Source organism: Silurus meridionalis, chromosome 13 (assembly GCF_014805685.1).
Source record: "Silurus meridionalis isolate SWU-2019-XX chromosome 13, ASM1480568v1, whole genome shotgun sequence".
NCBI classification, from domain to species: domain Eukaryota; kingdom Metazoa; phylum Chordata; class Actinopteri; order Siluriformes; family Siluridae; genus Silurus; species Silurus meridionalis.
In genome coordinates this window covers 24,041,602-24,057,969 of record NC_060896.1, presented here as the reverse complement: position 1 = coordinate 24,057,969, position 16,368 = coordinate 24,041,602, and the positions used below count along the sequence as shown (strand labels likewise).

At 36.6% G+C, this 16,368-nt stretch overlaps 1 protein-coding gene across 1 annotated transcript in view; it reads left to right on the top strand.

Annotated features, from left to right (window-relative positions):
- Positions 1–16,368, top strand: part of si:cabz01090165.1 (uncharacterized protein LOC100333421 homolog) — a 172,585-nt gene that overhangs the window by 76,684 nt on the left and 79,533 nt on the right. Inside the window, exon 2 of the mRNA XM_046865363.1 lies at positions 11,154–11,322. The gene's annotated coding sequence lies outside the window, so the exon portion shown is untranslated. The remainder of the gene's footprint in view (positions 1–11,153; positions 11,323–16,368) is intronic.

Genomic DNA, 16,368 nt, shown 5'->3' with positions numbered 1-16,368 from the left:
AATGCTCATGTGCACAAAGCCAGTTTAGTGAAGATGCTGTATGGTTAACATGAGTTAGAGTGGAAGAGCCCTGACCTCAACCCTATTTAACACTATTGTGTTGAAATGGATGCTGACTGCAACCCCTGCTTCCTCACCCTTCACTTTACCCACTGATTTTACAAAATCCCCTTGTGGTTGAATGAGCACAAATCTTCACAACCACACTCAGAAATCTAGTAGAACATCTTTCCAGAATTGTGGAGGTTATTATAACAGCAAATAGGGGCCTAAATATAGAATGGGATGTTCAGAGAACACATACAAATATTATGGTCACTTGTCCCTATATATATATAGATATAATATATATTAAGTTGGAATATTTTGTGGAATATGCTATAAAGAAACAAACGCTGTGGTTTATTTCTTTCTAGCTAGAATATAGAAACGATAAAACTGTATGATCATTGTTTGCATTATTAGTATTTGCAGGAAATGTGGCATGCACCCAGTAGAACATTATGTACTCTAAGCAGAAAATAAATTTTAATCATGAATGCAGCTGTGTATATAGTAGTTTTCTTACACAACCCTCACTACCTCAACCTGCTTTTTACACAACCCTCACTACCTCAACCTGCTTTTTACACAACCCTCACTACCTCAACCTGCTTTTTCTTACACAACCCTCACTACCTCAACCTGCTTTTTACACAACCCTCACTACCTCAACCTGCTTTTTACACAACCCTCACTACCTCAACCTGCTTTTTCTTACACATCCCTCACTACCTCAACCTGCTTTTTACACAACCCTCACTACCTCGACCTGCTTTTTACACAACCCTCACTACCTCAACCTGCTTTTTACACAACCCTCACTTCCTCAACCTGCTTTTTACACAACCCTCACTACCTCAACCTGCTTTTTACACAACCCTCACTACCTCAACCTGCTTTTATTACACAACCCTCACTACCTGTGCCTGCTTTTATTACACAACCCTCACTACCTCAACCTGCTTTTATTACACAACCCTCACTACCTCAACCTGCCTTTTACACAACCCTCACTACCTCAACCTGCTTTTTACATCCCTCACTACCTCAACCTGCTTTTACACATCCCTCACTACCTCAACCTGCTTTTACACATCCCTCACTACCTCAACCTGCTTTTTACACAACCCTCACTACCTCAACCTGCTTTTTACACATCCCTCACTACCTCAACCTGCTTTTTACACATCCCTCACTACCTCAACCTGCTTTTTACACAACCCTCACTACCTCAACCTGCCTTTTACACAACCCTCACTACCTCAACCTGCTTTTTACACATCCCTCACTACCTCAACCTGCTTTTTACACAACCCTCACTACCTCAACCTGCTTTTTACACATCCCTCACTACCTCAACCTGCTTTTTACACATCCCTCACTACCTCAACCTGCTTTTTACACAACCCTCACTACCTCAACCTGCTTTTGTTTACACAGCCCTCACTACTCTGATCTGCTTTATACACTACACTCACTACCTCAAGCTGTTTTTTTCACACAACCCTCACAACTTCAACCTGCTTTTTAAAAACAACCCTCACAACCTCAAACCCCTTTTTTACACACCTTTACTACCTCAACTTGCTTTTTTTCACACAACCTCTACAACCTCAGCCTGCAAACACTTATTGCCTCAACAAGTTGTTTTTTTTTTCATTTTGACAGATGCCCTTATTAAGCATTAATTAACAAATTCATACTACAAGGCAGGGAAAGGTTACGGATATGTGTTGTTGAACATTCCATAGCAAACTTTGTTCATACTTTGTTATAAGATCCGTACTCTTCTGGAAATGCTTGGGCGAGTTTTTCAGAGTGTTGCTGGCTTTGTATTCAGCCGCAAAAGCATTAGTGTCGGTAAAACATTAATATATACTACAAGAAGTCCTGATGCACAGTCTGCAATCCCATTCTTCCTGAAGGTGTTGAGTGAACTCAAGTTCAGGGTTCTTTGCAGGCAATTAGAGTTTTTTCAACTCTTACCTTGGCAAACCATGTCTTCACTATATGCGGTGAGGTATTGTCATGCTGGAATACATTTGGGCTAGTCCCTTTTACAGAGAAGTCTTTAAACATAAAGCATCTCAAGACAACGAGGACAAAGCTTTGAGGTGGTTTGGGAAAAACACTATGTAATGTCTGTATTTGGTATATTTCACATACCTTAGCCATTATTGAGCTATCAATCACACTATCTTTAGACAAATGCTTGATTCAGCCTCCATGTTTGCTCCGTAATGCAAATGTTTTAACGATCTAAGTCAATGATTGTTATTTTTTTATTTTATCTTGAAATACAGTATCACATTGTAGAACACATTATCATTTCCATTTTACTATGTCTTAAATATTTATCAATAATAGATCCTCTTTATTCTATTGGTTACTTTCACAATGTTTATTATAATGCTCTTATGTATTTCTTCCACTGAATTATGTGGTGCTCTAATGGTGCTCTAAACATAAACAAAATTGCACATTATGGGTATTTGGTACTCCTCAGGGTACATTATTTGGATACTTACCTATTTGGCTTTCATAAGCACACTGTATAGTCGCTGTAATGCTTTTAAACAAGGCTATTAAATGGCAAAATGCCCCAAATATTGCACTATATATTGATAGTGGATTTTAATTTTTTTTTTCCAATTGTGGCTCTTGTCTGAAAATTGATTGGTTAAAATGTTTAAAAGTTGTTACTTCAGCCAAAGTCTTATTTCCTGGAAGCATTTATGTCCTGCTTACTTTGTAAGTTCTTGCGAAGTTTCTCAACTACTCCAAAATGCATTTTCAGCTTTTTCTCAGGCTGGTTTGCATCTGATATCTACTTGCTCCCTATTTTCTCAGTCCTGCCATTTGGATAACTACAGTTATATATAAGCAATATGATTATTTACTGACTGCTTTTGATTATGCTTTTCTTTACGAGCAGACAAGCAATCTTCCATTGCTGGCTTACACTCATTTCTTTATCTGGCCCACATACTGCCCTGAAATTACAGGAAAATTTAGATCTGAATCTGGCAGAAAACAGCCATCACTCAAACGTGATGAGACCATATAGCACACATTATAGGAAGGACAGCTAGAATCGAGGCAACTTTTGGTCTAGAAATTGAAATGCAGAAAGGAAAATAGTTGCATTTGGGCCAATTTTTTCTCCTCTCTGGATATGTGTCCCACCAAGCGGCCTATTTTTAACTCTCCACACACTTTTTTTTATATAAATAACCTATATGTGTCTAAACTGACCCCATTCAGCCATGAATCCTTCTAATCGTCTGCAAAGTTATCTCATGCACAATTTTAGTTTGAACATTTCAATCAGACTGACAATTACTTTGACGAAAATTCAGCGCAACATTAATTATACAATTTAAAAAAATGTTTTACCCCTCTGTCACAAACGTCTTGCCACCTTTCTGCTTCCTCACCTTTATAATAATCTGCAGTAAATTTGCTTCCAGCATCTAAGACACATTTACATCCCAAACACAGTGTTTTTATTATTATTTTTTAACAAAAGCGTCACGTAAAATCAGATTATTTTAGGATTACAGCTAATCTAAAAAAAAAAAAAAGCAATCATCATGGGATGCATCCTAATGATACAATCTGTATCTTTTTAGTACTCCAAATATTCAAACCTCTATTGGCATTCACGCTGAAAAATTAAGTGGGTGTGGCCTAAACAAAAAAAAATTTGGGTTTTATCAGTTTTGTAAAGTATTTTAGTACCTCACTACTGTACTGTTATATTTTGGCTACTTTCCAGTTTTACTAAGTGTCAAAGATATAAGCAAATTTTACTCTCTACTCAACACCATTTATGATTCAATATACGATACAATATATGATTCAATATACCTTTTTATTCCAATAACTGACAATGACCATTACCATTTACATTTTGCATGGCAGCTTTATCTGCCCTGGATTATTTATTCTGCAAAAGAGGGAATATTTAATTCTATTTGTACATTGAATACTAAGTGGTTTTTGTTTGATCTTTGTTTCATTCTGGCATGTTGTCATTTGTTGATTTGGTTATTGCAGTGTTGAGGTGTACAATTTGATTTGTATTTTAGGAAATAAAACCTCGCAAATGAACTGTTTTTGGCTTTTTACTAACATGTGTCTTGGTGTTGTAGTGTAGTCTTGAGCCTATGTTCAATATGAGAAAAATACTTAAATATTAAACAAACTGTAAAATGCTGTTCAAATCAGATACTCTTAGATGTTGAAATTGCTGACTTTAAACTTGTAAAGAAGTATGCTTTGCAGCAAGGTATCTATACTTTTACTCAAGTATGATTTTCAGGTACTCTTCACACCTTCACAGTTAAAAAAAAACCCTGCCCAGGCAGAGAATAAGGATGAATGAATAATCTTAATGAATGTTAATGAATGCGGCTTTTCATTATTCTACAAGTCTCGTATCTGATGCTTTAATACTTTCCTATGATAACATGAACTAACCCAACCTAATACAACAGTGTCATGTATTGGACTATAATACCCACAAGCTATTGCACATTACATGCTCATTCCTGCACCAAACCACATGACCACAGGCACCTAAATCACAATGTATAATTAACAAAGGTCTTTAATCGTATCGTGTTTGTATTTATTGTCTAGCCTCGTTCATCTATCTTGGTTTAATAGTGTTTTTCCAATTAAATGTATTAAACGTATTAAATAAACATTTCCCTGCACTTGCATTCATCTGTCATCTCTGGGTTCTAACAACTTGCTGGAAATAATCTGCTAATCTGACTTCTAGAGATTTACCATATAACTAATCTATCTATATGCCTTTATGGGCATTAAAAAATAAAAGGATGTCAAGTTAAAAGATGTCTTCCACATGTGGTCTTTTTCTAGCAATGAAGAGAAGTGGGAAATGATAGCTCAGAGGATTCGTTGTTGGATTTCTAATCAGCAGAGTTTAAATCCCAGCACCTCAAAGATGCCAGTGCTGGCCTCTGTGCAAGGCCAAACGATTGCGATTTTGAAGCTCTCTCCCACTGTGTGTGTGTATACTGTGTATGAGCACTCAATTTCTGTGTTTTTAAGGTGTGCAGGCTATTTTCAGGAATCTTCTGTTGGAGGAATGATTGGTACTCATGCTGGCCTCAGGGTCTCACCTGCTCATCGGCTTTCTAATTCTGATAAAATTGCGTTGTGGACAGAAAGGTTTCGAAATAGATGGCCGTATACTTTTGGCTGCAAATCCTGGAATAGAGATTAAATGTGTTTTGTGCTTCTGTCGCTGCTCAGCTGGTCTTTTTGATAGCTTTTAAAAGGGGACATTGGGGGCATGACTTGTTTCAGCTGTCGGCAGAACAGCATACTGTTGTTTTTTTTTCCTTCTTCTTCTCTCATTTATCTCTTAGTAGCTTTCTTTATGTCTGCTCTCGTCGCTCTGCATATGGGTCTTTTGCCAGGATCCTGCTTTGACTTTGTTAGATTTCCTGCATCTCTGTCTCACTTTGGCCCTATTTATCTTTGTCAATCTGTCTTTCTGTTTTTTTTTTTTTTTTTTTTTGTATTATTTCTTTACCTCTTTATCAACGTCAGATCAGCAGGGGAAGATGAAATATGAGGATAGAAATGTCATGTTCAAGGACATTCTAGCTTACCAGGTTCAGATGGATCACTCTTTCATGTTCTCCCTTTTGTAATTCGAGCCCATATTCTACATTTCTTTCTTAGCATCCATTCACATATACATGCTCACATAATTTAGTAAAGAAAGATCCCCAGGTTGGTTACATCTCCTGCCACTTAGATCTAACAAAGCTCTTCTTTCTCTCTGCAGTGTCTCAGATAGACTGGCTGAAAGCCTGCCCCCGGTCTGAGGGTACTTAAGCCTTGAGACATTGTTTCATCTTTTTTTTTGTTCTAGGAAAGTTCTTAAAATGAAAGAAAGATCTCACTGCAATCAATAAAATCTCTGATGTATAAGAAGAATTGCACACGCAGTGGAAAAGACAGAATATCTTGAGCCCAACTGAGATTTTAAAAGCCGAGTTATTATTTTTTAATAGACGCTCCATTGCTTTGCACGTTTGTTTCAACATTAGGGTGGCATTTAAGTCACAGGTGAAAGAAACATATCATGGAGCTTGTTTTTTTTTTTTTTTTATGGGTTATGATTACTGGACTTCAGGAATCTTGGAGGTCCCAGATTTTGTTCCTGTGTCACTGCGGTTTGCAGGGAACAAATTGATTTACGCAGTGCTATTGATTCTGTTTTTTTATTTTTTTTATTCCGACAAGAAGAACCATTTTCAGGCTTCTCTCACCGACTTGCCTTTCTAGTTTCTCTCACCGAAGCTGCAGTATTTCAGGTTAAGTAGGTTTGTGATTGCGCCTTTATTAGCTAGTCATCCTTGACTCGCTGCTAATTCTCTTGCTACCTCACTGAGCATGGCTCTCCTGTCAATCAAGCGCTAAAATGAGCCCTAATGAGCGCCTCCACCGCACGTGCGGCACTGCGGTTCCAGTACTGTTTGCGATAGCCTTGCAGCCAGCTCATTAACACCAAAGAGACGGTTATAAATAAATTTGACTTTACAAATGATAATGCATTGCATGTATGATTTATTTGAAACTGTATTCCAGTGTTCATTAATTATAGTCCTGCAAGGCAACACTACTGCACAGGAGTCCATTTTTCCAAGCATGACATATACACCGGAGTGCAGCGGAGCAGAAAAAAAGACAAATACATTTTTGGTGTATAGCTTTTCACAAGCCTGTGACTGGAACTCACTTCTTTATTTGATATATTTATTTGAAGTGTTGAAACACTTCGCTTCTGTTTTTCATTGCAACAGTAAAAGCAACAGTGATAAATCCAATAGGGTCCAGGAGTCTGTGTTTACCCCAGCAAATACAATAAACGCTCATATACCACCACTTATAAAAAAAACCCCTGAAACATCTGGATTGATTTTTAGTTTTACCTAAGCGTAGTTTTGGCATTCGTCAGTTCAAGAATGTAGCAAGAATTAAACACGTTTTTTTTTTTCAGGAATGTAAATAATAATGAGATTGAACTTTATTAAATATTTTCCTATAAATGCATTTCCACAATTGTTTCCTTCCTTTTAGACCATAGCAGTTCATATTTGTGTCAATGGTTTTACTGGTATTGTTTTCTGCTATTTAAAGGACTGGCACCAGGTCATGGGTGTGTTCCTGTTTGTGGTCAAGGTTTTGCTCAGGAACCTTCTTTCCTTTGTTCCTTAGTTCCTACCTTCTTTCTTTCTTTTTTCCTTTCTTTCTTTCTTTCTTTCTTTCTTTCTTTCTTTCTTTCTTTCTTTCTTTCTTTTTTCCCTTCTTTTCGCTTCCTTTCCTTTTCATTCCTTTGTTTTTCTTCTTTCCATTCTTTCTTTCTTTCTTTCTTTCTTTCTTTCTTTCTTTCTTTCTTTCTTTCTTTCTTTCTTTGCCTTTTTCTTTCTTTCTTTATTTCTTTGCCTTTTTTCCTTTCTTTCCTTTTCATTCCTTTGTTTTTCTTTCCATTCTTTCTTTCCATTCTTTCTTTCTTTCTTTCTTTCTTTCTTTCTTTCTTTCTTTCTTTCTTTCTTTCTTTCTTTCTTTTTCTTTCTTTCCTTCTTTTCCCTTCCTTTCCTTTTCATTCCTTTGTTTTTCTTCTTTCTATTCTTTCTTCTTCATTCTTTTGTTCTTTCTTTCTTTCTTTCTTTGCCTTTTTCTTTCTTTCTTTGCCTTTTTCTTTCTTTCTTTTTCTTTCTTTCTTTGCCTTTTTCTTTCTTTCTTTCCTTTCTTTCTTTCTTCTTTCTTTCTTTCTTTCTTTCTTTCTTTCTTTCTTTCTTTGCCTTTTTTCCTTCCTTTCATTTTCCTTCCTTTTTCTTTCTTTCTTTGCCTTTTTTCCTTCCTTTCATTTTCCTTCCTTTTTCTTTCTTTCTTTCTTTCTTTCTTTCTTTCTTTCTTTCTTTCTTTCTTTCTTTCTTTCTTTCTTTCTTTCTTTCTCACCTTCCTTCCTACCTTTCCATTCTTCCTGTCCGTTTTTTACTTTTCGTGGGTAATTTAGTGGGTAATAGCAAATTATGGCAATGATACAAAGTGTTTGGTGGAACATTCAGATTCACTTGTGCCCAACACGAAACTCAAATTGTATCACAAGGGCAACCTTTAAAGACCAGAAAACAGGGATAAAGAACAAGATCTCTGGAGACAAACGCAACTAGCATGTATCGTAGGACAAAGTGGATTTTTTTTAAGGAAAATAATAATCAAATAAAGTTATAAAAAGGTACCCATGCTTTTTTTTATGGTAGTCAGAAGTTGTCTGGGTGAATCCCACATAATTTAAACAAATGTAAGCAGATGAAACATTCAGGGAGAAATCATAATTTCGTTGCCTACGCTATACAGTAAATGGAGTAGGAAAAGGAAGAACGTTTTTGTGTAGTAGATTCAGAATACTAGAATAACAACCTTAATTTTCTGTTTTTACTGGTTACATGATGCTTCTTTTGCTTTTCAGCAGTAATTTTGCTCTTGCATTTGAGCCTATTCTTCTGTCTGTTTCAATACAGCTGATAAACATGAAGAAATGAAGAAGCAGGTTGAATCTCCACAATAATTTAAGGCGATGGGATTGTTTTGAATAGGAGTGATCACTGATGCTGAAAGCACCTCATCTTGTCTTTTCTAGTGTATATACGTGTGTGTGTGTGTGTGTGTGTGTGTGTGTGTGTGCGTGTGTGTTCTATTTATTCGCCTGGGTTGCCAGATTGCGCTAAGTTGGACGGGATTCTCGCTTTTATCTTTTATCGGAGTGGAAAGATTTTATATGGAAGGCTCTCTCACCTTCACGCCTGAGAAGATAAGAATGGAGCAAGTGTGTGTGTGTTTCTTTGTGTGTGTGTTCCTTCATGCAGTCATGCAAGCAGAACTTTTTTCTTTCCTCATGTGTTGGCTTGCAGCTCACTGGCTCTGTCTCATGAAACAGACTGACATTTTCTCAGATGTGATTCATTTGCAGTCTCCGACCAAATACGGAGAAGAGAAAGGAGAAAAGAGAAGAAAAGAAGGGGGTAGAAGATGAGTCACATGCTGTATAAATCACTGATCAGTTCGTTAAGTCTAATATCTACAGCCTTGTGTCAGCCTTGTTTCATTCCTTTGTTTTTTCTTCTTTCTATTCTTTCTTCTTCATTCTTTTGTTCTTTCTTTCTTTCTTTCTTTGCCTTTTTTCTTTCTTTTTTTGCCTTTTTTCCTTCCTTTCCTTTTCATTCTTTTGTTTTTTTCTTTCCATTCTTTCTTTCTTTCTTTCTTTCTTTCTTTCTTTCTTTCTTTCTTTCTTTCTTTTGCTTTTTTCCTTCCTTTCATTTTCCTTCCTTTTTCTTTCTTTCTTTTGCCTTTTTTTCCTTCCTTGTGTGTGTGTGTGTGTGTGTGTGTGTGTGTGTGTGTGTGTGTGTGTGTGTGTGTGTGAGCAAGCAAATAATACGTTCTGTCAATGATGACTTTCCCCTTTGCCATATCAAATTAAAACCTTAATGATATAAACTCACAAAACCTTTACATCACATCAAATAAACATATAAATAAATAAATTAATTAATTAATTAAAATGCCTATAATATACTTTGCAACTTTTTTTGCATGACACAATGTATATATAGCATATTAAAAAGTATATAATATATAATACAGTGGTTTGTTTCTATTCTTTCATATCAGTTTGCCATGAATTACAAATTTTTAACCATTTATAACAATCTACAATATGCAGTGCACTTAAATTATAGCAGGTATAAACAGACGTTTCCTCACCAGCTTTCTCGTTTCACTCAAATGAAATAATAAACACAAATACATAGCTGTTTCTGAGAAACCCAGAAAAGGCACAAAGTGATAACTTTTATAAAGCACTGACACTGAAGACTTTTTACAAAACTCTTAAATAATTACATTTTACAGTTTTGTTTATATGATTATTATATTACCTGTTGTTAGAAAGTCAAGCTTGGGATCTTTATTTTTCCACCCATTTTTATTAAATGCAAGAACTTTTCATGTGCTTGAGATGTGTGCCAAAAGCATATATCAGTGAAGGAAAGTATGTTATTATCAAAACCTTATATTAGATCAAATTAGCATGTGATTTTGTTTGAAAAGAATGACTTCTGTTGAAAAAACGGTCCTTTTCTGATTCTTTTTATACCCAGTTTCATCAATCATCCATAAGATCCATTTGTGCAATGGTACAGCTTAAAAAAAAGAAAAGAAAAGAAAAAAAAAACAGCACCGTAAACATGTTTGAGTGGGTTTCTCCATTTCCCAGTCAAATTGTAATGGAGATAAAATGAGCTCTAGCAGGAAATGAGCTTTCGATTGTGTTCGGCTTCCACATGCAAAGAGAGTTCCGTTCTCCTCGGTGCTTAAAGCGCTAAAAAACGTCATTTGCATCAAGTTCAAATGCATCATAACACTCGAGCGTTGCCGATTTGTCAGTGTGAGACTCCTACTGTAATGAGAGCGCCTTTCAGAGCAACGCATTCAATTCGGCTTCAATGATTCAAAAGAAGTCTGATGGCTCCAGTATGGAAAAAGAGCCTATTGATCCCACTATACTTCATTCAGGTGCACGTTTTTTTTATCTCTTAGACATGTACTTATGTAAGCACAAATTTATGCAAGTGCCCTCCATTTTGATGCATTTATTGGAAGGGTTTATTTATTTATTTGATTTCCTGGATGAAAATCATGAGGGCAGATTTGCAACTGTTTTACAGTTTGCCTTTGAACACATCATGTATTAGGTACCTACTGAATGGTGTGTATTTTCCTTTTCCCGCAATATGGCTTCATCGCACACCCTGCTGATAAATGAAAAAACAATCCATGCTTTTCTGCCGGATTTCTTGCGGCAATGAAGAGTGGAAGCACTTCCCTTAGTCAGTGTTTTTAGCTTAATTAGAATCAATTGCTTTCCGGTGGATAAATACACCAGACACGGGTGAACCCTTCATTCAAATGTCTCGACAATCACTTTATCTTAATATGCATTTCATTCCACCTATGCATTGATCTATTGTACTCTCTATCTCTGTCTCGTTTTGCTCTGTCAGGCCGCTGGATAGATGATTGAACGTGAGCAGATGACTGAGGTGCCAAGGGATCAGGAGCACTAGAGTGGAGGCTGTAGCAGCTGTCCTGTGTCGAAGAAAGAGTGAGAGGAAAGAGAAAGGACTGAAAGAAAAGGTGCAGCACGGACCATCCGCCCCCTGCATCGCACAGGTGTGTCTGATTTTAGGTGTCATCTTGTTGGCCTGCACTGCTGGGACATGAGTCACTGAAAGAACTCTGCCTTTTCTCTTAAATTTCCAGCATGTGCAGTGAATGCCATGTAAACAGACCTAACATTTTAATTTGCACTGTGTGGGTTTAAAATCACCTGTAAGGACGTCACAGAATTCACTTGTTTTTTCTCATATTTTTCTTTTGTAGGTTTTCATAGGATTAGGTTTTATGTTACATTATTTTTTTTTCAAGGAATTTTTTCTGTCATTTATGTGGAAAATGTGATTTAATTTATATGGGCTATCTTTAAACATATATTTCTCACATTTAGAGCATCTATTTTTTCCCATACAGTATTTAATCACACACTTACAAGATTTCCCATGCATGTACTTACATTTGTGCACTGTCAAGGGTTAACACCATGAAATGCACTTGGCACAATGGTGTTTTTTCTTCTATTGGTTTTCATTTGAAGTATTCACATGACGACTCATAAAAAAACACGATTTATTTTCCTTTTATCTTTGCTTCCATCCTTCAGTAGATGCAAACTATGTCCATTTAATGACACCACATATAGGTGAGCTTTATATACAAATATTACAAGAGAAAAAAGTGTTGCAAATATCAAAAGGTGATTGGGAAACCTGATTTTTCCAGTTATATGTGGTTCTTCCCTAAACTGTTACCACAAAGATGGAGGCAAGCAATTGTATTGCATGTTTTTTAAATGCAATTCCATTCACTTGAACTAAGAGACCCAAACCTGTTCTAGTATCACAGGTCCTCTGTACCTAAAGCCATGCCCATGTAGATAAGGTGTGCATGGGGTGGGGAGAAAGATTTTGAGTGACCTGCTATAGAGCAACCTTAACCCTATTGAACACCTTTTGGTTGAATTAAAATGCTTACAGCACCCCAGGCCTCCTCACCTCAACTCGATCAGTACCTGACTTTACTCACATCCTTGTGGCTGAATGAACACAAATCTCCACCAGCACACTCCAAAATCTAGTGGAACATCTTCCTGGAAGTTATTATAACAGAAAATGGAGATTAAATGTGGAATGGGATGTTCAAGTATTGTTTTCAAGTATTGTAGTTTAAATATATTTAATGTTAATAGATAATATAGTAAACTTTATGTGGCATAACAGTTTATTTAGTTGAATGTTTATCTGGTTAGCTATACGTAGATCAAACTAGCAAGCTGGTTAATTAGCCAGGCAGGGCTCTAACCCTATTCAACTTGTATAGAATTTCCCAAACTTTACTAATCTTTACTAAACAGAAAGATATAGTTGTAATATATATCTATTGGGCAGCTGCAGTCTGGAACAGACGGCTAGGCTAGACTGGTCTCTCACAACACAGTGCATGCAATCAGAAAGTGTTACAGATCAGCAGTAAGTTAGGTGTTACATTGAACGTTGGCTGTTTTTACATTGAACTAAATAAAAGCATATATTGTACATAGTCATAAGCCATAAGACCCAAGTTTGATGATGAAAAGAAAACATAAAAAAAGAAAGACAATGAACGCTCATGTTACCTACTGGATTAAAGTACTTATAAATTCAAAAATAAAAATGATCTGAAAAGATTTAGCATTTCATATTGATAGGTGTTTTATACTTGTCACAGCAAAGTTTAATTATTTCTATGTATATCGCGGCGAGGTGAAGGTCAGCTATGATACAGCAGAGGGTTTGGGGCCTTGCTCAAAAGGCCTAAGAGAGGCAGATTGCTGATACCAGGCCTCCTGCCTTCCAATCTGTAACCCTGAGCCTTAAGCACTGAGCTACCACTTCCCATACATTACATTACAGAGTTGGACAAATTGTTGGATGAATTTGTAAGTTGAACTGCACAAAAACAAAGTCAAGTTTATTTCTATAGCACTTTTCATAACAGACATTGTCTCAAAACAGCTTTACAGAATTTAGCAATTAAGATGAACGATGTTCCGGTTGACTGTGGCAAGGAAAAACTATCTTAGATGTTATGAGGAAGAATCCTTGAGAGGAACCAGACTCAAAATAGGAACCCATCCTCATTTGGGTGATATCAAGAGTGTGATAACAGTAAAAAAAAAACAATAAATCTTCATTCCTAATGTCAATAATACAACTGATAATGGACACTTATAATTGGTGTGTTATGTAGAAATTCCTCTTTTGGGTTCAGGTACATAGGGCAGTTTTTTGTGCATTGTTTGAGGCAGGCTTTTTGCATTGCCTCATTGTGTAGTAGATTTTAAGAGCTTTCTGCTTAGTTTCCTGCACAGGGGACCAGGATTTATGAATCTGTTCATATACAATTAATTAATGAACTGCACCCCAGACATGTATGAACTGTTACTGAATATCTAAACCCCTTTAGTCAGAAAATATCAATATTTCACAGTTTACTGATGAATGACAGAATCAGATTAGTGGTGCTCTCTGAGGAGGCTTCGTTATTTTTGTGGGGAAGTATTCAGCCTAACTGGATAAGTGGCATCTCGGTCAATATTTGTGGCACCTTTCTCTCTTCTACTTACAATTACTGGCAGTAGGCCATCTGTTGCAATGCACAGTTCGTCATGCGCTACACCATCAATCAAAAGAAATGCACCACCATTGGACCAGAAGTGACCAGATGTTGTTTACCATTCAGTGATGCACCATTCGGAGCATACTGTAGCACCGACATTGACATGATATTGCCATGATGGGGGTGAGTGAGTGCACTGCAGTATTGTTGGGTACCTAATAAAATGACCAACAAATGTCGTGACCAGGTGGGTGTACCTACTAAATTGAAAAAAATTTGCTCCCTAACCTGAGAATTACAAAGTAATGTGAAAGGATTTAATTCACAATGCTGGTGAATGATCAGCTTTAATTGGTCAGAAAATGAAGATGCATTAATGGGTATGTTTCAACTCTTACACACATTCCAAAACATTACTATGTACTTGTATCCTGTATATTGCTAAAAAGCTATATACTTAATTAATTTGCAGAACATACTGTAAGAGGACATTTGTTTAGAATTATTTTAGTCTCCTCTATTAACACATTGCAACAATCAGAAGCATTTGCATTTATACCATAAGTAATATTTGTCTTGTAAACATAAAAAACAAAACAAAAAACGAAACCGAAAAACATTACGTTCAGAAGGTTCACCAGCATTAAATGCAACTAAAAGACCATTAAAAAATAATATTCTTATAAACAAAAATTGTAATTACTTTTTACATTGCTGTGGTATAAGTAAAAAGGACCTAAATAACATGCTGTTGTTGATAAATCATGAACATTTAAGTAGTAATTTACACACACACACACACACACACACACACACACACACACACACACACACACACACATGCACCTCCTATAATCAAGCTGCTTGATTCTCAAGCATCCTTCTCTTGGGTGTCAGCACTACTATGACTGCATTTCATTGTCCCTGTACTCATACTCTGACAATGGCAATGCTTTTCAGCCGAATCCCGCACGACCTTACAATTTCCATAAGTATTGTTGAGATTTAAGATGAATATGAGATAATGTTTATTAAAATAATATGCTGGCATAAGAATAATTGTATAGACAATTGACCGCTAGCCTTACAGTACAGATATGATGATGGTGTGTCTGTTAAAACCGCAGATAGCACTTGAAAATCCCAGCGTTGCTGATTTTACCAGGCAATAGCAAGAACTTAAGAATTACAATGCAGTTTGGTTTAAATCTAATAAATATTTTCTTTGTTGTCTTTTTTCGTGCTTTTTTTATCTTTACCGCAGTCTGCTTTTGCATTTCTTTTCCCCTAACGCATGGACTGCGTTCTCATTCATTAAAACATTATCGTTGCACCGCAGGCAAATCTCCCACTTGGGACTGCATCTCAAAGAGTGTATGAGTCTGCATGAGTGTGAGACAGTGACACAGTGGGGAGCCTTGTGACCTTTTGATACCTCTCCACTTCTTTAGCGGCTCTCATCGATCCAGCAGTCATGGAAGGAAGTGAAAACTAAGGCACCTGGGGAGTCGGTGTCCCTACGATTTTGCACATATCATGGGCCTCCACCACTGTTCCCCATGGAGGTGAGAGTGGAAGTACGAACGTGCTGGTGAGCAGAGCTCCCGTTGAGGAACTGCACTTTTTTAATCATAGTTTAGTTTAGAGGGCAAGATAAATTGGAATAAACCAAACAAAGAAATAAAAGGAGATTTGTTAGGAACATCCTACATCCCACAAACAATCGATTGGATTATGACATGGGGTATCAGAGTAATATTAGCCAATATCAGGTGTTGGTTAGCTCATAGATACAGAACTGGGCAGTTAGGTCTATCCTCCTGAATTATTTGTTTGTCCTGTCAGCAGGAGAATATGCAGCTGCTCCAGTAGAGCAAATTGGGTTTTCTAAATGGGTAGCTGTCATGCAAGAGCAGAGACACAGATAGCAGAGAGCACTGCATATGAAAAGCTGTTATGAGAAAACTATGTAATAAGTAAAGGAATAAAACAACCGTTCATGCCATTATTAAAAAAATTATTAATGATGTGATAGGATGGGGCAGCTAATATAAAGCACAATAATATAAACCTGTGATTTGAATGAGATGTTCTGTTAAAGAAGATTAATCCAATCAGAATAAAAAAAAACATCTACAGAGGTATAGAAGTCTGTTTAACAGACGTAGAGTCTACAGCTAGTGCAAGTTTGAGTTTCCTGTAGGTACTATTGTCAACCTACTGTGCAAGAAGTTGATGAGTTTGAGAGTAAATTTTTCTCTACGGCATTCCTAGGATCTGTGCTCACCACTGAGCAAGACCCGCTGAGCTGCTGCTTCTCTGTGATGCTTCTCTACAAGCATCACAACACAAAGATCATCATTAAATAGTAGAGCGATCATTAGAGCCTCCCTGCTTTGAAAACCTGAACTCATAAATTAACACCAAATTAAAAATGCAGCTCCACGGTCAGCATTTAGTACGGAGCGAGATTTTATACCATAACGACTGGGTTATGACATCTCA